General features: G+C 41.8%; 1 protein-coding gene across 4 annotated transcripts in view; it reads left to right on the forward strand.

Moving 5' to 3' along the window:
* The first annotated feature begins 722 nt into the window (after positions 1 to 722).
* The window catches only part of CALD1 (caldesmon 1), a 196,246-nt gene continuing 174,640 nt past the window's right edge, over positions 723 to 22,328 (forward strand). For 3 of the 4 annotated variants that reach the window (XM_072874111.1, XM_072874126.1, XM_072874118.1), the window contains exon 1: positions 725 to 945. The gene's annotated coding sequence lies outside the window, so the exon portion shown is untranslated. Of the gene's footprint in view, positions 946 to 22,328 lie in introns of all 4 variants that reach the window. The other variant, XM_072874135.1, reaches the window with a different exon arrangement.

A 22,328-nucleotide genomic window follows, 5' to 3' on the forward strand; every position in this document is an offset into this window, starting at 1 on the left:
TTGGTCATAATATGTAGATGCAGGGCTATCCTCATAGTAAATGAATCAGTTTTAATGTTGAGATAAATAGCTGTATACCTATAAACTAAACCTGTTTATCCAACTAGTCCAACTTGCTAAGGATCATTGTCAAAATTTTGAATCCCTTTAAAAGTTATTTTTCAGAACACGGATATTCTGTATATAACTTCTGTTGTACTATTTGAAATGGAAATGGGCTGCGAAGCCTGCCAACTCATCTTTCATGTGCCTTTCCCACTGGTGTCTCTCTCTTTCTGCAGAATCAAGCTTGCACAGCGTTTCTGTGTTCCCTTTTACATGTGGTCCTCATTAAAAAAAATACAATGAAGTTTAGCTGTGGTGAAATTATTTATTTGATTTTTTTTTTAACTGGTGCAAAAAGTAAATATGTTTACTGTGTCCCTTTCCATTCAGTGTATTTCCTTTTTTAAGCTCCATTTGTGTTCAACAAGACAGCCTCTTTCTCCAAGATTAACATTTCTTATGATTGTTCCTGACAGAGGATTTACTTTCAGAGGCCCTGCTAAGGATAACCAAAAAAGGGCATGTAGCAAGACAGTTTTGGCAGCTTGCACGGATTTTCGGAGCTTTTTAGGTCTTGGTTTTCTGATGAGTGGCTTCCTGAGCATGCCTAGGGAATGACAGGCATCTCTGCAGGCAGGCTGAACCCACCTTGGCTTGTGCGTAGTCATTGGCTGCCTATTAGAATAAATTGAGGACAATGCATACCGCTGCCTGCCAATTGTAAACATAAGGGATATGTATTCACTTAGCATTGACTTTTGGGAGGGGCCAAGGAAAAGCTGTAGTTTTATTGAATAGGGCTGTGTGTGAGGCTGCTGGTGTGCCTTTCTTGCTGTGCTCCTGCCCAAGCAGCCAGTTATTCATTTCCTTCCTACTAGTTGAAACTTTTCAGCCACAGAGGTAAGGGCTTAAGATATGTATTTGTTTGGGAGTGAGCTGGTCTGACTGCATTTGCGCTATGGCTAGAGATTAAGCAGCATGCGAAATCTAACGAGCCGTGGAAATAGTGCGAAAGTGTCGGATACTATTTTTCCTCCCCTCCTCTCTCCCTCTCTCCATGCCCCCACTCTTTCCAGATGTTCGCGGAGAGCTAAGGGAGGTATCTGTGCTGGGCGGGTGGAGGGGGTGCACGCTCGCTCACCTAACGCAGAGGTGTCGGGGCAAGGCTCTGTGCAGGGCAGGATCTGTGCCGGTCCCACTCCATGTGAGATCCTGCAGCAGGCTTGTTAGTGGAGAAATAACCTATCTGTCCTTTCTTTAATTTTTCTTCTTTCTTTTTTTTTTTTTTTTAAAGGCATTGCAATGAAAAAGTTTGTAGCGTGGTAATGGCTGGTGAATTACTTTTAATTTTGCAACTTAATACCTGGGCTTTCAGGGCAGCCTGACCGTAAAGGCAGTCTCCCAGCGTAACTGATACAGATACAGTAAAGCTCTGGTTAATGTAACTGATCTGATACTTGCTGAAGCAGATGTCTGTCATGGCAGCCTTTCATAGAAGTATTGTTGACAATAGATGGCATCCGTTTTTGTCTTCAGCCTTCAACATGCGCAGCAGCGTATTGCCAGAATGTTTCTTGTGAAGTTGTCTTTCCTGTTAAAAGGGGGAGAAAAAATGCACTTGGGTGGGACTGGAGCTCTTAAAAGTCTGGGTCTGTGTTTGTGTCAGTCAGAGCGCTGCTGGGGAGAGCCAGCGAGCAGGCTTTCCTTCCCAGCTCCTTTGACACGCTCGGAGAGTTTGAAAGCGTTGTGCAAGGCTGGCTGCTGGTAGCACGATATTCTGCATAGCAGGGAATTTCTCAGAGAAAGAGCTGGGAAAATGATGGGAGGGATGAAGTTAGCTGCAGATGGATACTTGGGAGCAGCGGACATTGACCAAACTAGTAACCTCTGGCCAGACCTGCAGCGATAGAATTGATTTTTTTTCTCATATATCATATATTGTTTGGAAGAATGAGCAAGATAACTGTTTTAAAATGACTTTTTGTGGAGCATTTGTTTTCAGAGGAGTATTCATTTTTAGAGTATGCAGGGTTTATGCAATTTTGCCTAGCTGAGAAGGCTTCTCTTGCTAAAAGGCGTACAGGAGAATAATTTGTGAAAATAACACATTCCCTCCTTGGCAGGAGCTCAAAGAAAATAAGGAGGCAGAGTGTTTCTTTTGTGAGAACTGTGTATGTATTATAATTTGTCTATTTTAGGTACCATACTGTGAATGATCATGCTTGTATGGTTTGCCATCAAAGAACCCTGGGACCCTGCATCCATTCTTTCTCTGTCTCATTAAATGTAGCAGTAGGTTCTGTGTGAGCATATGCATCTGCAAACAAGTTTCATGCCTTTTTGTCCTGCCGTGGAGAGACAGGATGGCATCCTAAAACTACATACGCCAAAACCAATGAAATGGACTGTTTTAACATAAATTACAAATGGAATGATGCTTCAAGGAAGTAAGCGGTCCATTTGCTTAATTAAGTTGCCTTTAAGGTAAAGTGGGTCTGAACTATTCTCAACATATTTGAAGAAAGTACAGGTCTGCCTTACTTTGGGAGGCTTTCTGATAGGCAGGTATCTTAGTCAATAAAACCTCCACACGTTAATGTAATATCTAAATCATGATGGCAGGGAGAAACACTGGATAAGATGCCTGTGAACAAGAGACTAAATTGAAATAACTTGTATTCCCTGGAAACTCCTCTTTGTCGCAGCATGCAATGACAAGGGGATCAATTCTACAGCCTTTATTCACAGGATTAGTCTTGGCGAAATCAATACCATCATTAACGGATGCAGGATCTGATGCAAAGGGGAGTCCTGTGTGCTCTGAATATCCTTTAACAGTGAGTGATGTAAGAATGTATTAGGAGAATAAGGGATTTTCCACAATTGCTAATTCATACACTCACAGCATTATTCTGACACAGAGCAGCCTGAGAAAGGGGTAACTTCCCTTCTGCTTTTATTTCTTGTCCAACACTGATACGCAATGCAATAGTTACACTGAAAGCTCGGTGATTTGAAAGGAAAGGGAGGCTGTCAGTTCCTCTGGCTGACGTTACAGGGAAAATTGAAGTGCATTAAGATGGGAAGATTTCTTATTCCTCAAAGTCTCATTCCTGGGGCCACACGTGGCATGGAGGTGTGCTGGTCAGCATCTGTCTGGACCCACATGGGGTTAGGGCGGAGTGCTACTGATTCCAGGTGGTGAGACTAGAAAGACAGAGCAAGGCTTTTTTGCTGGCTGCCTGCTGGAATGTAACTTCTGTCATATGAAGAGAAAGATGACGGGAAAGGTCTATCAAGAAGTCCTCCTTGTTTCACTCTTCCTTGCGTGCAGCTGGAGTGGCCCTGCCTATGGGAGTTATCTTTTCATTAAAGAAAAGTGAGAGCCTGCAGGTCTTCCTTCCTGCAGGACAAATAGCATTTGAATGCCCTGGGACTGTTTAAAATACTCTGATTCCTCAGTTGCTTACATGAGACCTATTCTGTTGGCTGCCAGAGTTATAATTTGTATTAAAGATCAGTGGAGTTGTTAACCCCTATCTGCCAAGGGTACAACTTGGTACATTTGACTGCTGCCTGTGAACAAAGAGGGACAGGAAACCATATATGCATAAGAAAGAGAGGGCCAAGAGAGCAGCATTAGCTGTCCATCTGCAGCGCTTGTCTGGACTCTTCTAGGTATCGGAGAAAGCACCAAAAAAGGTAACAGGGCAGAATGGAAAGCACAATCCTATGAACCTTTTGTTGCCTTTGAGAGGAGCTTTATGGGGAGTTTGCAGGATTGGGCTCCAGGTGTACAAAGCCTGAGGCAGACAGGCCTGTGACTGCAAAGAGTGGGAGTCTATCTTCAAAGCGAGTTTTCATTCTTTAAAAATTGTCTCTTCTTAGTAACTACCCCCTGGCAGCTTGTAACAAGAAAGCTGCTTCCTTACTAGAGCTCTCACTTTCAGAAATGTGCATGTGCAGAGGCCAGTTTTCTGGTTTTGTTCGTAGCTCCTGGGTGGTTTAAAGCCCCATGTCCTGGTGAGAATGGGTTTTGGGGGCATCTGTACTGGAAACAAGGCAGCTACCTACATGCTGGCACTTACTTTTTTGGCGCTGGTGTTTGCTGGGAAGCTGTAGCTGTTGCATGCCCCCAAATAGTTTGTCAAGGATTTGGCTAAGGCTGAAATTTGACTCAAAGGCATTTGAAGATCAGATTAGATCTGACCTTTCTGGATGAAACACTGAGGTCATAGGACAGTTGAACTATGTAACAATTTCTTTTTGCCTTTCCTGATGCTTTTGTACAGTTCAGCTAGCCCAGCGGGGAAGGACGCTCAATACATTGTAATTTGGGATCCCTCCCACCCCCAGGGGAGCTTGCTCCTACTTCTCTTGAAACGGATTTGATTAACCAAAAAGGTTAGGGCACGTAACACCGTTACTGAGCTGCTAGCCCTGGTATGTTAGCTGTATGGTTTGCATCCTGTGTAAGAAAGTGATGCTTTTCATGTGTTTTTTCTTTGGAACTGGGCTTAGTGCTGAGAAATGGTGTGGGGCTGGCAGCCTGTCTGCCAAGCAGATATCAGCGTTAGCAGCATGGTCCCTACTGCGTCCTTCTCCCTGAGCATCACTAGCTGGCCCTGTGGGGAATGCAGCCTTCTGGACTTTCTCACTTGCAAACCTCCTGGCTTCTGCTTCTGTCTTGCAGCAACTGCTGTGCATTCAGCTACAGCAGTGCCCAGGCTTGCTGGGCTCCCCTGCAGTGAGGTGGGTGAGCTCTGAGCTGGGGCACCCACCTCCTCCACCTATGGTCAGGAACTACCACTGCTAACTGATGCCTCTTTCCCTCTCCCTGCCTCTTGCGTCTGCCCCATGAGAGGGGAAAACTCCATCCATGAAGTATGGGGCACCTCCTGATCAGCAGATCCCGCCTATGGCAGCGTTTATGGGACTTTGGGTTGAAGCCAGGAAGACGTGCTTGCGGGGACTGTCCTGCTGGCTTGCAGCGGGGGCAGGAGCAAATAACTGAGGAAGCAGGGGGAAGAAAGAAAGGAAAAAAGCAGCTCCATCTGAAGCCACTGGAGTAATTTCTCCTTTGAATTTTTTCCTGTGGTCATAAATACCTGGTGAGTCACTTAATTGACTGTGTGTCTGTTTCTGTATCTTCAAGTAAAGGATAACCTGTGCCTTTTTGTATTTAGCCCACGGGGCTGCTGGGGCTTAATTCATTAGTGTTTATAAAGAATTTGTAATACCGAAATGCCAAGTTTAAGCGCTGTCTAAAACCTTATTTTTGACTGACTTCTCAGCAAGAGCATACACTTTTTTTGTTTGTTCACACAGATACGTATTCTACTAGAAAGTAACTCTTTCTAGATTGTGGGTATAAAACCGCTGAAGCCCAGCAAATGAGGTGGAAGATGGGCCAGGCTCAGCAGTGACACTGAGCTGACATGTCTGGAGGGAATTTCTTGGGTGCTTGCAGACTTAAGTGCGCTTGCTGCGTCTGAGACAGAGCCTTCCTGTGAAGTTGTCACGCATGTACCAAAGCTGAGGAATGACAGCTTTTACTTACAGTCCCACCATAGTGTCATAAGCTTGGAAGAGAAACGACTAAGCAAGCTGCTGAGCCTTATCTGCTTGTCCATTTTCATGTTGATGAGAGCATTTGAAATTGTAACTCCTGGGGCCAGGCCAGGCTGCAGTGGGGAAAATATTAGGGAAAGATTTCAGGCAATGGAAACAACGTTACATGTTTCCACACCCTTTTGTGTACAGAATACAAATAAAGAGCATTTCCCTCGAGACTTGCTGTGAAGGGTGTGAAGCAAAGTGGAACCCACCCGTTTGCACACTTTCTGGTTTATGTCCTTAAATGGCAAAAAAAATCTTTGGAATTTAGCTCATAGAAGGGTTATAAATAGATTTGTGGAGATAAAGTTTTGCTGTAAATGCTCTGGTTTTGGATCTATTCAGAAGAGTAACTCTGTAGGCCAACAAATATGAAAAGGGAGGGGTATTGCTAAATGCAGGAAGACGATTTCATTGCACATAGACGTGCGTGTACGTGCGTGTGTGTGCACGCACACCCCTCTCCACCTGCACTGACCCTCCCATTCTTCCTTCAGGTATGTGGAAATGTAAGGGGCACGGAAATTGCTGTGTGCACTTTTCAAAGTTAAATAACTTGGGGTGAGGGATAACTAGTGTTCATGATTCATCAAATTGCTAAGGGAGCCTGAACCTATGACAACTCTGTAAACAAAGGTCCTGAGATTTGTTGGCAGCTTGTTTTATGTCCTTCTCTGAAGCAGCTGGCTACGGCTAGGGAGAAGCTGTGTGGGGCTGGACGAACCCTTGTCGAGCGAGCACAGGAGCAGCGGTTCCTGTGCTCCTTCAGAAGTCAAGATTTGGTCCTGCAGACTTGTGTCAGTTGGATTCCAGTCATCTTCAAAGGGAGCTCTGCCCAAGTGAAGGAGTCTGTGATCAGGCCCTTGTTGGTTTCTTATTTGCAAGGCTTTGATGTTCCTGTTGTCTTTCTGTGACTGCCACAGGGCATGTTACTACCCTTTTCCCACTTCATTCTTTTCTTTGACAGTGAGCTCCCTCATGGTGAAATCGTCCTCCTCCCTTCCCCAGTTTTATTTTTTGAGTCACAGTGTTCACCCTGGTAAAATCTGTCTCTCATCCCAGAAGCAAAGGCAGGACCTTTTTAAATTCCTCACCTTTTTAGAGGACCTAGCAGTGCTTGTTTGATAGCCCAGATCGTCACCTTCTAATACCAGCAGTTGTTTCGAGGACAATTTCTGCTCAGTCTTCTGGGATCAGCTGCAGATGGAGCAAAGGCTAAGGACTGTTCTGTCTGCATCTTCCTAATGACCTAGTGATAACCTGCTTTCTCTCAGCAATTTCAAAAGCCATTGAACCAGGGGAGAATTTGGCTTTGCTCAGGCCTAGTTAAAGCTCGTAAGTTTGGAAAAGAAATTCCTAGAGCTTGGCTGCAAGCTGTAGAAATGGGAGCAGATTGGGTTAGCTCTGAGATCTGGGGAAGGGTTTGGTCAGCTCTCATTTACCTGCATAGCTTAACCTGCTGGTGCTGCAGGATGCCTCTAGTCAGCATCCTTCATGGGAGGCTTTGGAGCGCTGCACCCCTGGGTCCTCAAGAGAGGAGAGAGTTTGCTTCGTTTTATGGCTTTGGGAACAGCTTAGCCCCATACACAGAGCCACACCCCTGCTATGAAAATGAGGGGTTTCGTTCAGATGTCTGATAAGCCACAGCTGTTGCTTTGCCACTTCAAACAAAACTTGGATTAGAAAGACTGAAGTGCAGCATTTTAATTGCTGTAAATATGAATATGAGCGTTTAGGCAATCCAGATGATACTGAGCCAAGCATTTCTGTGGCTAATGTATATTACACTGACAAAAGCAGGCCAGCTGAAAATTTCCATACCGCTATCCCCGGTAACTTAAAACATCAATTGTCTGTTTTCTGCTACATTGGTGAAAATGAGGGAGAAGTTTTAACCTGGGCATCAGTTGGCCTGAATCTGATCTTGCTTTCAGCAGCCGTACAGTGATGTAAACCATATTGTTAGTTTAAAAAAAAATATATTGGGTCTGATCTCGGTTATCTTCGTGCAAATCTGTTTGATTTCCTTGAGTTACTCAGAATTCACAGTGGGCTGCTGGCTATCAGAAGCTGGCCCTTTTTGTTTGGCTTTCTACACGTCCCCTAAAGGACGATGGCAGCAGGAAATTGGGTCAAAATCCCAGTAACAAGCATTCACTGGGAAATGATATTTCATACAAGAGAGGGCACTGCAAACCCAGAAAGCCAGTAAAATTCCACTGCTTGTTTGCTCCCTGGTGATTAAAAGGCCCTGCCATATATGGGAAAGGTCTGAGCTTCATTCAGTCCAACCACAATAGTAAATGCCTTATTCACTGGACACAGTATGCAATCAAGGAGCAATGCCTTATGACAATAAAAAGGAAAAGCAGCAACTTTTGCTTGCAGTTTGTTTGCAGTTTTCTCTGCTGTGTGTTATTAAAAGCTCTGTAACTATTTTCTTTTGTTCCTTTATTTAGACCCCTATAAACTGCAGTCAGTTTGGTTTGCCACTTAACCCTCCCCCCATAAAACCAGACACACCAGCCTATTTCCTCTCCTTCCCCCTATACAACCCAAACAAGAAAAAGACATTTCCTCTACCAGTATATATAAATGTAGCTCCTCTGTCTTCAGTGCATCTATTGTGGATTTATAGGACTAAAGGCTGGGATTAGTAGACAAAATCTTATTCTCACCAGGTATAAAGCACTAGCTTTAACAAAAGCAGTGATTAAATGCCAGTATTTCAGAGACAGTGATGGGACCACAGGAGTGAAGCAAATGGGAAATGTGTGTGTGTATGAATAGGGATGAGTTTTTGGGGAGGAAGGGAGCAATGTGCTTTGGATGGGAGTTGCAGAAGGGTTCCCCAGTGCTCCACACACCCTTCAGGGGTTTTCCTTCCACCACATAAGTTTCTGCAGTGAAACCCTACACAGATGACATCAAGACATGAAGTTGCGTTTACATTCTTGCTTTTCACTTTATTCTGTTTAGGGATCAGTACTCTCTCTGCCATCAAAATCATGGGGATAAAGTAGTTGGTCTAGGTGCATTTTATTTCATAAGGAGAAAGACATTTTAAGTGACTGCAGCAATGGAGCTACATAGGGTTCTCTCCTTGCTGGGGATTTTCTGGAGTTTTTATTGTTTGTGTTACATTGAGTACCTTAGAAATATGATATTTGTGTCATATTGGTAGATTTAAAGATTATGTCTGGGATCCTACCCCTATGTAATTTTGATGAAAACCCACATCTTTGAGGCCAGAAGGGCTGATTGATCACTCTGATCTCCCATACTACCTGCCTCATTGCACACTGTCCAGTTACTCATGTTTTGAGGCCACTTAAGCGGACACGGTTAAAATTAATGTTGTAGTCAGCCACAGGACAGGTTGGCTGGATTTGAAACCAGTCTTCTGCTCCTCCAAAGTGTTGTTGTGCCTCCCAGGAAGGACCACAGCTCTGTGACAGAGGTGCGGTTCAGCTTCTATTTTCATATACATCTGTTCGGCTCTACAATTTTCAATAAGTGTAACTGGTAATATGAATTTTTGTCCATGTCAAGAAAGCAGAGTTTCTTGCAGGTGACCTGTCAAGGGATGATAACAGATTTACCTAGCAGTTTAGGCTAGCTATTGTCCAGCAGCCTTCAGGTGGTTTGGCTTCTCAGTACCAGAAAATTGCTTTTTGACACATAGCACTGCTTCTGTTTCTAGTGTTAAGGAAAACTGACCTCTTTGTTTGGTAGTCCTTTATGTCTGATACCTCTCTTCAATGAGAAGAGGTGGGTTTTGGGGTTTTTAATTATTATTTTGCTAGAGGTGAAACTGGCTTCCTTAACTGCATCTGAAAGGTCAAGATCTCTTAAGTCAAAGAGAGGGAGGATGTAAATTAGGCCTGCTTTGAGATGTTGCTGCTTTTCATTTCTGGACTGCAGTACTTCTGAGCAGATGTCATTTGACCATTATCATGAAGTCACGCTAAGACCTGCCCACTGAGGAACCCTAATGTGGCCAGAAGCAGCACTGTCAGGTTGTGACAGCTGGGTAATGCAATAGTAACACATGTGAATACTTCTGTTTTCCAGCTCTTAGAAGGATCAGGGATAGCCAATTTGGAGACCAAAATAACTAGATATCTAATCTCCTTCATATTTCTTCATTCAGGATTTGGATTGTGAGAAACCTTTCATTATATCAGCTGCTTAAATGGCATCTGGAGCCTCTGGAAAAAGTCCTTGAATAATAAGCACATTGAATGCAATAAGTATTATTGCATGGTTGAAAAAACTTTTTATTCCTTCTGATTTTACCATCTTTGGTCTTCCTGAGCCCAAATGGAAGATGTGAGCCTGCTTTGTTTTTCTTTTTCTCTTAAAAGAGGAAAGTGTAAATGATGCATGCTTTGGAGTAATTTTTCCCCCACTTTCCCCTCCTCTAAGTGATTTGTGGCCAAGCTTGGTGTTTGTGCAATCTCATTCTGGCTTCCTGTAGAGCAGCTTTGCAGAAGTTCGTGTTGTTCAACTCTACTGCTCCGCACTGTCCACAACTGGGAATTCCCCTTCCCTTTGTTTGTTGGGGTCCTTCAGTAAAGGCTGTCAAAGTCATCATTTTACAAGATAAGTTTTTTGATTTGCATTAATATTTTTTATAACACCACCCTTCCCCATTGTGCTGCTTGTAACTGCCTTAAAGCTTCAGTCCATTGTCTAACAAAGGACTTCCATGGTCAGTAATGATGTTTGTTGCTTCACCTGTCAAACCAAGAAGTTAGTGTGTCATTCTTGGGCCATCTGCTCTAACAACCCAATTGTTTTTCCAAAATAGGCAGCATTTTTTTTTTCTGTTTACTACCTTCCGTAATAGATGTGAGCTCCTTTGTCAATATATAGCAAACTTCATATTAACAAGAGGGGAGGGAGTAATGGTGTGTCTGCCTTTGTATCAGAGTATCTGATAAAGATCAGTTCATCTTAGTAAAAATGAAAGGAATTTACTATATGTGTAGGAAATATGTTTTGTTATAAATGAACAGATTGAAGTGGTGACAGACTATGGATCTGGCTTATATGACAAAATACAGTTATACAGTTCTGAAAGCCAGGAGACTGGTGTGATGAACTGGAAAAAACATTATAATCTCAGTACATTATTTCTGTCTCTCCCATGACCCTTCAAGGCAATGGAAAGGCACTGATGGAAAGGCCGTTGGCATTAGCAGGCACAGAACCAGTTTCATCGATCTTGATTCAGTGCTTACAGGTCACTGAGGCTGAAATTAAATATTTACATTCAAGGCTTTTCCCTGATTTAGAACTGCATACCAGAAGCTATGGGCATAAAAAACAAAACCAAAAAATCCCACACAAAACCAAACACAAAACTGAAAATGAAAACCTGGGAAAGACATATTAGGTCATCTTGTCCCTTTCCTCTAGGCAGTGCAGGATGATTCCCTAAAGTATATTCACACGTGTTTTGTCCATAAACACCTCTATTTATTAACAAAATACAATAAGCTGTAGTTTTTCAGTGAGGATTGGGATAGTTTGCTGCACTTTCTAGTTTTTAGCAAGGGGAAATAGCTATCATTCTAAAATGTGTTTCTTGGCCCATGGATATTGCTCATGTGAATTCAAGCAAAAAACCCTTAATGAATGGAAACTTGTAGAAGAGTTAGCGGCAGCTGGTTTTATTATGGACCATGGCTCTGACATGATCTCACGCGAGTTTAATACAAGTGTTACCTCACTGACTTCAATGGAACTGCTTTTCATTTGCAAGGGAGTAAATGAGGCCAAAATCAGACAGAGACCTAGGGAGACTCTCTGGGAGAGGGTTTTAATTTGGGGAATGTGCTTTACATACATACGAAATATATGGGCATATCTGCAGATTGCAGTAAATGTGTCAGGCCACCTGGGAGAAAGGGGCCAAATTCTGCTTTGAATAGCACCTGTGTAAATCCAAAATTAACCATAGGAATAATGTGCAATGGAGGGCCAAAGAAGTATCTATGTTTTGAGTGCTGGACCGAGTTTCTTGCTGGATTTCTGATGTTTCCTTGATGAGATGATTAGGAAATATGGCACAATAAGACTGTTCTGCAGGAAGCTTCAGGGTTTTTGCCGCTTAATTTCAACCATATCAAATTAAAAGAGAAGTTGTATTGACTATTGTGCAGCCAGCTCAGACAAAAGCACCACATGTGCAGTTATTCTGCCTTGAAACTATTAAAGGAAGCAGTGAAATAAGAACCGTATATTTCTTGAGTCAAACCTCTCTTTAGAATTGTGCAATATTACATCCTACTTCAAGCTCAGCCTTCAGTTTAGCTAAATCTTGCAAAATTGTAGGAAGGCAGCTGTGCTCTATTGAAAGTGTAGCTTTGGTCTCAAAAAGGGAGAAGAGTTTTAAAGCTTCTTGAAGGCCAGGAGAGGTGTTATTTAAAAGCAGGATGCTTGGGTGCTACAGCAACGGTCTGCAACTGTGAGATGGGCTTTGCTGTTGCCCTGGGTATGAGGAAATGCAGTTGAAGATGTGACAGGTATTGATAAAGAGTGAAGAAAGGCCAGGGAGAGAGGTTTTTGTCGTCTTGGTTTCTTGCTTCATGTGTTTTGGTGGTCCTGCTTGCTGCTCCCCTGTACAGCAGCACCTGAGGTACAGGCACATCTGGAACCACAGTCTGCAGCCTCTTCAGTGTGAGCTTTGAAATGTTGTGTTTTAGGGTTAGAGTTTAACACAGCTCCCTTGATTTTAGCAGGATTTCCCACCAGTGTAAACACCGGTTTCAGATGGTTTTTGCTTTGCTCAGTCTTTGAAATGGTGATGTTTACTGGTGCATGGCGTAAAGGTTCATTGTAACGTGGTTTGCGGTGTGGTGCTGTGTGCTCCCAGTAACAGAGGGAAAATGTTTTAAGACTATGGAGTTATGTAGTGTTAACTTTCATTTTTACTTTATTTCAGGTCTTGAAGGAAAGCAGAATGATGGTAATTAAGCTTGATCTGTAGGCCAAAATTGAGGGGGGGAAGGCAGTAAAGTGTGGGGAATGTTTTAAATGGCCCTCTCCACTTGTTTAAAAGGGAGCTCTTATGGAGTGGGGTTACAAGTCTCTTCTCAGTCTGTTATAGGGTTCTCACTGTTCACTATCCGAGGCAAAGCTAATTGTATTGCCTGCAGAAAAAGTGAAGCAGAAGCTAGTGTCCTTGTGGTTCATACAACTGCTAATTATTCCCAGTGGTGATGCAGAAATATGTTCTTACAGAATTGGTCTGAGATTACCAACTTGCTTCACGTAGAATGCTGTTCTGCCATCAGACAGAAATTACTTCTGCTAGCTGCAATGCTTTGCCAGATTCACAATGGTAAGCATGAAGTAGATGCCTCATTGCTCAGAGGATTTGTGATGAGATTTTTAGTCCTCTCTGGATCTTCTTCCTAAGCAAATTAAGTGCTGCTGAGAGAGAGACGTTCCAGTGGGAGAGCTCTCGTTTTGAATACAGCATGGAAAAGTTTTCTCCTGCTTGCTTCCAGCGTGCTTCTGTCCTACCCCCCCCCCCCCCCCCCCCCCATATTCCTATTTTAATACTGTCTTTTGCTGGACAGAGCTTGCCAAATTCAACCTGACCTGTATGTGCTAAATAATGTTGGGCATGTTGTAGGTCCCTTCACTGAGACAAAAATGGCTGAGGTTGTGTGGAAAGTCAGTGAAAGAGGTAGGGGCAGAGACCAGGACTTCTGTCTCCTACAGCAAGACGCACAGGTCTAAACTATGCTGTCATCCCAGGGCATAATATTCATAGGCCTACTATTTACTTACCTTTTTTTACATAGCTCCTGGGACTATCATATTGACCCCAAAGGAAGAGATAAGTAAGCAGGGGAATTTTTTCCTGTGAAGAATGATTAAAATTTAGGAGCAGTTTAAACACATGTAGAGGTGTTAGAGGAGGAAAAAAAATAAAAAAAGTCCAAGCTATTGAATACAGGGTTATCTGCTGATAATTCACATTCTTCTATGTGAAGAGGACCGAAATAGATGTTGTGTAGCAACTTGGATGTCATGAGATGTGGTGCTTTTTAATACTAGCTGAATTTCCCCTTTGCTATTTAGTTAAGCATAAGGTTATTATGGAGTGTTATGGTATTCTGTCCAAAGTAGCCTGGCCAGCCTTGATCAGTTTTATTTTTGATCAGTAAAAGTACAGGGTAAGAGATGCTGAACCAGATTTCTGCTGCTGGATACTTGCTGCTGCTGGGAATACTAAGATGGTCTACATCCATGGAGTTGTATTAGTACCACATTTATTGTATTGGACTGCTTTTAAGAAATTCTTTTCTTCATAATTTCCTGGAGGTATTCTCAGCAAATGGGCAATAGAGTCTGTAGGCAGTGCGTCTGTCATGCTGGTTTCAGAAAGCAGAGGTGGCACAAAGTTCTCTGGTGCTAGAACTGGCCTTCAGTGCAGGAATGAAAACTGTGGGATGGAAGAATAGCAGAAGCTCAGATAGATGGTGTTGCACCCATTTTTGCCACGTCTAAAAGTGTTGCATTAGTTGAAATGAGTGTATCAGAAATGAACGATTGCGATTTTATGCTGAAACATGTCTATGACGGAGGACACGAGGCTACATGGAAATAGCTATGTTTCTCATACAACTTTGGTGCTGCCTGCTGCACAAGGAGCATAAAAGTATCTCTCTGAAATACCAGAAGGAAAAGCTTTATGTACCACATGTGACTTTGCATTTATACAGGTGCAACTGGCTTCAACTGAAGGGCCATTTTGATGAGAAATGGAATGTCTCATTAATATCATTGATATAAATCACATTTTGACATTTACATGAGTGGCAGAAAACAAACACACTCCACTTGTGTTGGCTTTCTTGTTGTGTGCATAAAAGACGACCTGTCCTCCTTACCCATATGCATTTTCTGTAAGGACATAATGCCCCTATTCAGTATTCATAAAGATGGTAGTGGCTACTCAGCTTGGCTGCTTGATGAAGAGAGGCAGTTGCAGAATTCCACCCAGCTGAAATCACTGATTTTTGCAAATGGAAATTGTTTATACATTTTTTCTTCATTAAAAAGAAATGCAATTAGTGGTTTACAATGTTTATATGGAAAGCATCCGCTGAATCTTGTTCCAGTCCATTGCATGCTGTTTTAACATGACCTACAATACGCATTATGCAAAAAACCTGACCGGGATGCCCAATGTTAAGTGCAAATTCCCAATGCAAATATGAAGCTTTGTCAAGCTGAATTAAGCTCCTTAGGTGATATCAGGAAGGGTTTTGTTGGTTTGTTTATTTTTTTGTAAGGGATAGGGATGGAGGAGACTGAATAAATGTAAGTGGTATGCTGCAACTCTGAAGGATTAGATCTTGAAGTAGACTGTTCTATTAAATCTAAAGACTTAAGTCAAATCACTGCCCAACGTTCACCTTTTCAATTCAGTGATCCCTAGAAACTCTTTTGGGGAGCCAGCTGTGCTCTCAGCAAGTTTCTTCCTAACAAGGCAAGGCTGTCAATTCAAAACTTTTGGGTGTGCCAGCAGTACTAAGAGGGCATCAAGTCTCAAACATGCTGGTTTGTACAAAACTGACTCACAATGCTATCCCAGATTGCTTCTTCTTTTACCCAATTGCTTTATTTTGTATGTGTTTTGCTTCACTTCTGCTTTATTGTTCAGATATTACTTCTGGTTTAATAATATCACAGCAATATAAAGCTTCTGGACAATTTATTTAAGTAGCTTTTGGGGCAATTATACTGTAGCATTTTACTGCATATTGCATTTGAAACCTGAGCAATCTCAGGCCAGGTTTGCCTCTGTTGAAGCTTATTTCATTTCTAACCATGTCATACTACAGAATACGTCTCTGGAAGTGGTGCAAAAAGAGCAATTGTTTCCCCTCTCCCTCAAGATTCAAACAAGCTATGGTGTTTACTACAGTACTAAAGAAAGAGTTTACTAGGGAAAAATGCCTGTTCTGAAAATCCCCAGCACATTATTCTGAGATGATCCATGCAGACAGGTGAAATACCTTATTAGAGGTGTTGCACATCAGAAGTGGTAGGGTACTCTCCTATTTATACTCTGAGGCATGGTATTTCCAGCAACTTTTGGAAGTAATCATTCCAATTTTGGGGTGTCCCATGACACATGCACAATAAAATCTGAATTGCCCCAATACAGTGCTTTTAGGAACTTTTAATTTCCATAGTTTGGATTGGGAGTTACTCTCCTAAAAGAGCAGTTCTTTGGCTGTTGTGGGGGTTTTTGTCAATGCCTGTTCAATTCTGTTTCAGCATTTCTTCTCTTACTAATAGCTGATGCAGACCATCCAAAGAAACATGTGCCTGGCTTTAGCTTTTATCTATCTGACTGTGGTCAGTGGCTTTACAGTTCCTAGTTTGTAGTTGTGCTCGCCACTGGTGGCTGAGTGGAACAGGACCTGAAATTTCATTTTGAACGCTGCTTTGCCATCAAGCAGTTCAGTCACTGCTCTATTGCCAGAAGTACCAGATTTTGTTAGGAACCCCAGGTGTTGACTCAGAATAATGTAATTGCTTGTGCATAAAATTATGTGGATTGAAAAAAAGCTTCATTTAAAGGACACCAAAGATTTAGACATTTAGGTAATTGCTATCTAATTATCATAGCCTTGTTAATGTGATGAGGAAAGAGAGAAAGGAATATAAGGTACTTTGAGCTAGCAGATAAGAAATATAGATCCTGTAGTACATGCTAGCTACAGTATTTCATTTTTTAAAATGTGCGTATGGTTAGCAGCTTTAAGCACTGGATGCTGTCTTTGATTATAACAGTGCTGAACTTTATCTGCAAAATTGAAACCTCTGATTTTCTAGTACATCAGTAAGTGAAACCTAAGCACATGTAATCTGTAAAAATAAATGTAATTACTTTAGCAAATGTATTACAGCTGGCCAGGTTTAACATTAAGATACCTGTTTCTTATAGCTGACTAGTGTCAGAAGACAGAGGTGACGGCTTCAGCTGTGCTATGCAGACAGAACGGAGGAGAAAAATTATTGCCTTGCATTCTTCTGCGTGTACATTAAAGTGAATTAAACTGAGTTGCAGTTCTGACCTTTGACATTTCTTCCCACTATTTTCTTCTGTTTAAAGCATCTTGGTGAGAGTAGCTTTTTTAATTTCAAAAGCTCTGTAAAATTGTAGCTAAGTGGACTGCTTCAAAATTGAACACTTGATAAAATCTTCAAGAACACCTAGGGCATCTGAAAGCTGTCACTGATCTCTTTCAAGGTGGTAGTGTGCTAGAGCAGGAGATGGGACTCCGTTGCACTCTATTTCTGGTGCTGCTTTGGTTTTGCTTTAGCAGACTTTTTGGCTTTGTCTTGTTTACTTATCTATAAAACATACTTCAGATTTCTGTAGTAGCACAGGGGTAAAGGGCTGACTGCAGCAAAGCACTTCAGTGGTGGTCAGTGATTGCTATGGTGATAACGATAAGCTCATGAAAGGCTATGGAAGATCTCTCTCTGGTCAGACCACTGGCACAAAGCACTGCTTGCATAGGTGTAGCTCTCTTCATTATTCTCCAGATTGTCCCCAACAAACTTTGGTGTCATTTCCTATTGTGGGTAGGACCTTATTCATCTGCTACAAAAGTATACTTATTTCCTGATCTTTTGGAAATGTCAACAGCTAGAAATTCTGTTTCTCACAGCAATGTTGTGACTTGAGACTTAATTAGTGCCTACAAAGTGTTTAGAGGTCCTTTAATGAAAGGTGCCCTGGAAGTGATAAGTGCATTGTGATACTGTTAACTAAAGTGATGCCCACAAGAACTAGTGGCTAGATAAGGCTATCATCAACTGCTAAGCTTTTTCTGTTCCTGCTCTTTGATCTTGCAGGTTTCTAATTCCTCCTTTTCAGCAGTTTTAAATTCCCCTTTGCAAAGAACGTGTGCTGCTAAAGTAATGCAGACCAACTGATTTTGGGTCACCAATCCAAACAACTGAAGCAAATTATTAGGTTTACAATTTCAGTCTCAACTTAAAGCACTGGGTTTTTAGAATTGCACTCTGGGAGGCTTAACAACATTTAAAAATTACTGCCTTGAGTGGCCAGTGTAGGTTACAGGACAAGACTCCTAATAAAATAACTATGTTACTCCTTAGATCAATTAAAGTACTGCCCCCTCCCCTTAGAAAAACAATGTTGGATTTAAAACACTCAAGGATCTTGGTATTACAGCCAGGTCCAGCTGAGGTGTGACAGCTCCAGGAAGAGAGGACTCAGAGAGACTTCCTGTGCATTTCAGACCACTGCAAGAAGCAGCTGTAATCTTAGCATTTGTACTCCTGTGGGCAGATGTGTAATCGTCCCTCAGCATTACACTGGGAGGGGGAAGCATCATTCCTGGTGTGTGGTCCATACTGAAGTATGGGTGCAAAGAGTTGCAGCCAGTTCATCTGCTACCCCTACAGTAATTCTGTTCCCTGAGGAGGCTTTTGTGGCAGTAACATGAGCAATAACAGTCCTTAGGGGTCCTCTGTCTCCGATTCAGGGGTGGATAAGTTGCTACCTCTGTCTTTGCTCCAGTCTTGGCTCTTGGACCAGGATGAACTTTGCCTCTGGTGTGTTAGAGTTGAGGCGTGTGTGGCTCATCCCTCTTTGGGCTACTCTGCGGGGAGTTAGCAGAGAGAGAGTACACATGGGACCTTGCTGAGAGGTGGCCTCATTCTCGTACCCACATATTCTGGTCTTTCCAAGAGTCGTTTTCCTCCTGTGAGATGTTACTGGGAGTGTTTTGTAGCATTAGTAGCAGCTCTGTGTCTTGATCTTACCCCCCCTGCCTCTCATGCAGCATCTGGAAAGAAAAGCTGCAGTGGAGGCCTAAACTTTGTGGGTGTGTTTTTTTGTTTTGCTTTGGGTTGCCTTTTTTTTTTTTAAGAAGGAAAATTGTACTTTTTGAATGACCTGCAGACATTACGTGGGCAAAATTCCTGCTTCGAATCGTTCCCAGGGTACTCTGCATTGTATATGGCCCCTGACACCAAGCAACTTGTAGCTGAGATTTGTTTTGTTTGCTTGCAAAAGAAAATTAATATATCATGATGGGCAATGCATGGCACATAAGTCAAACTACACAAACAACTGAAGATTTTTGTGTTCTTATATCTGTCCATGGATAATATTTAGAAAACAAAGTCCTTTGAAAACCTTAAGGAATTTTGGCTGCCTTTCAGAAATGGTAGAGTTAAGTCAATAAAATGCTCAGTAGAGATTGTATGTCCCCAAACATATTTTATCTTGACAGGTTATATGCTATTGGGAGCTGCAGCCATGACTTGAAGCCAAGTTAGGAAAAGAACACTTCTGTTATAGGGCTGCATTTGATGGGAATCTGAGGAGGGAAAGGGAGAGAATAGCGTGTGCTCTGAGAACGCCAAATGCAGAAAGCTTCTCTAAGCTGAACTGCTGGGTTGTATAAATCATTGTAACTCTGCTGGCATCAGTAGGTCTTTACTGATTTACATCTCTTGGGCATCTGTTTTGTTTTTTATTTTACACAAACCTAATTGCTCTGGATGCATGAAAGGATGGGTTTTAATAGAAGTTATATTGATGGGTAGTAACTTTGAGTCCAAGTATTAAAGTTTCTAATCGGTATCATTTGCCTTAAAAAAAATTAATAAAATGGGCAAATGGGGTAATGTCTAGCCTCCAAGACCTCTGCCTGAACCAAATCCATACACTTTGTTTCTCTGCACTGATGTGGCTTTATTGAAGTTTGCTCATCAAAGAGCTTGCTTTTATGCAAGAGTATGGCTGGAAAGAATAGGCTTTCTGGGTAGGAGACAGGGAGTTACTAGTTATGTGACGTTAGAACAGATGCTTCATTGCCCTTTGGGTCCTCCCACGTGAAAGGAACATGAATTCATTCTAACAGCAGGAAGGATAAAATCTGGCTCTCAGTGATACCTGTTGAATGAAGCTCAATACATCTAGTCACGCTATTGCATGATTATAACTCTTTGGGTGTATAGAGACAGAAAGTGGTGTCTGTGTAGCAACGAATTGCCTAATCTCTGTTTTATTATATCTAGCCTGCAAATTAGTAATGTGAAGGCCTGGTCTTTTTTCCCCAATGAGAGATTTAATGTAAAGGTTGTAGTCTGACACTGGGTGTTGCATCTATTGATGGGAAGGTGGTTACTCATCTCTTTTTTTGGGAAGATGGAATTCACTTTGCAGATACTATAGGAAAATTATATACAGGCAGCACAGAGTGTGTATTGGCTACAACAGCTTACTGTCGAGGGTAGGGAAGAGTAACTCTGAAGTGAATTTGCATGGTACCTTTGACCCACTTAATTAGCAGAAAATGGAATGGTTTTGGGTTAAAGTAGCAAAAGAATTACAGAGGATTTAAATTAACTTCTCAGTCATCCTGTGTGAGCGTTGGCATGAGCGTCTCTGATTTTAAGAGAGACTGTGCTCCTGAAACCCTTTGGTGTTTTGGGAAATCTTTAGTATTTTAGATCCTGTAAGAAGACACAGTGGACCATTGGTGGTTGGTGACTTCTCCTTTTGCCTGTCCCCTCAGAAGCCTGACTTCTAAAAGACCCTGAGCACTCTTAATATAAGGAGGAGCTATGATGTGAATGTTTATCAAGATCTGTGTCTTAAAAACAAGTATGACCATAAGTCACACAGCAGTATGTACTGCCTCATAGGGTTATGTGGAAAAGTTTGTATTGATTAAATGTTATTTACATGTGTAGGCTGAATTGGTTTTCCTTCATAGAAATACATTGAGATTATGTGTTTTTGTGTTGCTACTATTAAAATAGATATTTTTGACTGTTATACTTCATTTGCTTTAAAAAAAGTTCAGGAATGTTTATTTTTTCCTCCTTAGAAGTTCTGTCCTTGAGGCAATGAACAGTGGTTTGAAGCTGATAAGGGATGCAGTTGAAAATGCCGCTGTTGCCTGCAGCGTGGAGGCAGCAGTTCAGACTTAAAAACCTTAGAGGGCCAGCACTTCAGCTGGCATAAGATGGCAATAGATTTTGGTGGCTTTGCAATGGAACTCCAGTGCTCGGTAGAAATCCGTGTATTTTCAGTTCTCTCACATTTTCATTTAAAGTTATCCTATGATTTATATAATCAGAGGAACTTGGTCTCTCTGGAAATCTGCTGGGGAGAAAGGCCATAAGTTAAAAGTGCCTTCGTCTGCTGCAAGTTTCCCAACAAGTGACCTGAAGAATTGCTAAAGTGTGTGTCTTTTTTTTTTTTTTTTTTTTTTTCTTTTTCTCCCACACCCTTCCCCACCATGGCTAAGCATGTTGGGCTGATAGAAGGTTTTGTCTTTCCCTAGAAGTCTTCCTTTATCCACTTATGTTCAGTCAGATAAATTAAATTTGGGGGGGAAGTTTGCACATAAAGTGAGATTGACCACTATGAAATTATTTCTCTCCTATGCAAGAGGAGAAAGCAACCCATACAACTTGGAAATGTATCTGAATTAAATACAGCACGTACCCATTCATTTTTTGGGGGGTGGGGGGCATCCAAAGCTAGTGGTGACATTACTTACAGGGAGATTTTAACAGGTTGCAAAGGGTAGCTTTCCCCACCTTCCCTAAACAGCTAGTGCTGGTGCGCTCTCTCTGTGTCATGAGGTAAGTACCAGATGACTTTCTCTTCTTCCTTTCAATGTTTATGCAGTGGGGGCAAAACTGGACTATCCTGAAGCCATTTCACAAAGGCTGGGACATTTGTCTTGTACTGTATTATACTGACTTCATCTAAAGCAGGATCAATTCCTTAAGTTCCAGGAGTAGCAATTATAAAGCATAGCACGTTCAATAAAGTGGAAGCTATTTTTTTTGCTTCATGGAGAGGTTCTACATTTGCATTAAGAGCTCTCACTAGCCAAAGACTTCATTGAATCTTCATTGGGATTTTTTTCTTCTGATGACTCTCAATCTTGAAAAATATTTCTTTGAATTGGGTAACTAAAATATATTAAAACATACCAGGAGCTTGTAATTAGATACTCCTTTTGAATTGTGTTTCTGACCTCTACTTGGATGGCTCATTTTGAGAGAGATATCTGATCTGAAGTTCTGGGGACTGAATGGCACAGTGTGATGCAGAATTGTAAGGCCAGACCCAGCTGATGTCAGAGAAATTACCAAAAGTTGTTGCTGTCTGACAGCTCCACAGTGGTTTAAGGCATGCAAAGCAATATATTCCAGCAATGTTCAGGAAATGCTTTTCAATTGAGTTCTTAGGACATACTCATCCACTACACTCATTTATAGTCATTCTAATCATTAGTAGATTATAGCTCAGGATTTAGTTTTGTCTTTAGGGAAGCATAATGAAATCTGCATTGTTTAGCCTCTGCCATAACTTTTTCTAAACAGAGGACTTCATCTTCAGGTCCATCTATCCAGCATCTTTCACCAGCACTGAATTCACTCAGTTTGTCATGCTGCAGTAACCTCTGAAGCATGCATGTTCAATGAGGTTGTTTTCAACATTGTGCTGAAAGAGTGGAACCTGTAGTGCTATGAAACAGTGATATCAAGTCAGGCAGGTCCCCAGAGAGAAAAGAGTTTATTATAATGCATATACTTAAACAGACATGGCTATGGTTGCATAGGAC

Source organism: Ciconia boyciana, chromosome 1, assembly GCF_034638445.1.
Source record: "Ciconia boyciana chromosome 1, ASM3463844v1, whole genome shotgun sequence".
Taxonomy (NCBI): domain Eukaryota; kingdom Metazoa; phylum Chordata; class Aves; order Ciconiiformes; family Ciconiidae; genus Ciconia; species Ciconia boyciana.